At 47.8% G+C, this 1,731-nt stretch overlaps 1 pseudogene; it reads right to left on the bottom strand.

Annotated features, from left to right (window-relative positions):
- Positions 1 to 612: 612 nt before the first annotated feature.
- Positions 613 to 732, bottom strand: LOC112550430 (annotated as a pseudogene).
- Positions 733 to 1,731: the final 999 nt, after the last annotated feature.

The following is a 1,731-nucleotide window of genomic DNA, read 5'->3' on the forward strand; positions in this document are numbered from 1 at the left end:
GCTGGGGCACTATTCCTCGCTGCTGCAGGGGGGTGCATGTCCTCAGGGGTGCTGCTCATCATCGCCCTTGCCACTGCCAGGCTCTTTTAAATGCAACCTCAGCTCTTTGGGAACTGGCAGGTACAGGCTTTACCTGCTAGTACCCTAAGGATTTCAGCCTTTTAGGAACAAGTGGGTAACAGGCTCAGACTGAACCCATTAAAGGAGCCTGTACATCACTAGCATTTAGCCCTTTATAGTTTGATTTTTTAAAATCTTGTTTTAAGGGTCAAACCAGTTTTGAATTCTATTGGGAAAAGCCCAATAGTCAGATTCCAAATTTTGACTAAGCAGAGCTCAATTATTCAAGTCTACGTGTGTGACTCTATCATCAGGCAAGTGTCCTCCCTCCCAGACCCATCAGTCTTTGGCTTCGGATACTCCCTAAATCCATGGCAGGCATCATACATGCAAGCTGAGGGCCTTGGGGTTTGGATGCTCCCTAGTCTCCTAGCCACAAGGCTAAAGAACAAGCCATGGAGGAAGTATGTAAGCAGTCCTCCATTGTCACACAGTTGTGCAGTCAGGATCCCCACATTCAGGCATGCTCACGGGGATCAGCCTACCCAGAATGCAATGATTTCACCCTGGCAGAACTGCCTTGGGGAAATCACAGGGGTCAACCTGCCCAGAGCACAAGGGACAAACCTCTCCCTGGGAAAACCACTGTGTTGATCATGGGATCTCCCCTGCAGCAAGATGCTCCTGTCTGGAACCTCTTCTCCCTCCCTTGGGGTGCCTTCAATTTAGACTTCCACAGAAGTCACAGTGAGCACTGATCCCTCAGCTACACTTACTAAACTTTCTTATAGGGTATGAGAAAGACACATGTCATTAGCATGTAGCAATAGACTCCAGTGCAGTTTGCACTGGAGTTTATTGCTCCCAGGCACAGCATTTGCACATGTGCCCAGGACTGCAGCATGTTGAGCTGGGCCAGAATAGCCCCAGCTGGCAGTGGCAGTGGCAGTGGGGTCAGCCTGCCAGCTTTGGGCTGTTCTGACCCAGCTCAACATACTGTGGAGGGGCTGGTTGGGACATGTGGGTGCGTCAGTGCGGGGCTAGCCAGCAGGCAGTCCCTGCACTGTAGCACCTTTGTGCCCCAGCCAGCCATGTCAGTATCTACATGTGCGTTTTGTGGCATGTAACTATTCCACTGTAGAATAGTACTTGTGTCAGTCAGTACTATCCTATAGCAGAGTTAATTAATTTACTGCAGCCTAATAGCATTGCACATGTAGATGGTGATGCTTTACAGCGGAGCTAATTAGTCAGCTCCACAGTAAAGTGTCTCATATAGATGAAACCATACAGCATCAGTCTCCATTAGGAAAGTTACAGTTTTAGAAGGCAGAGCCAGATTTCCCTGGCCACTCACATTCAAAATGTTAAAAGCAGTTAAAACATATTATCACAGTCAAAACAAGCACAAAAGATTTTTTCACTCCCTTGCCCATGCATACCAATGGAGGATATGCAGATAAGAGATGCAGTCCCCATAATCCAACCTTGCATACCAATGGTAGCATGCAAATAAGCACCAGAGAGAGTTGTCATACCAGTAGAATAGCAACAGGGTTACACTTTGGTCCCAGATCTGTTCCTCTGCAAAGGAATTAAGGATTCATCTGGACAAAATCTTCAACAGTGATTTACCAGGGGTTCCAAGTGCATTGTGAGGATGCAGCCTGG

The sequence above is a fragment of the Alligator sinensis genome, unplaced genomic scaffold (assembly GCF_000455745.1).
Source record: "Alligator sinensis unplaced genomic scaffold, ASM45574v1 scaffold658_1, whole genome shotgun sequence".
NCBI lineage: Eukaryota > Metazoa > Chordata > Crocodylia > Alligatoridae > Alligator > Alligator sinensis.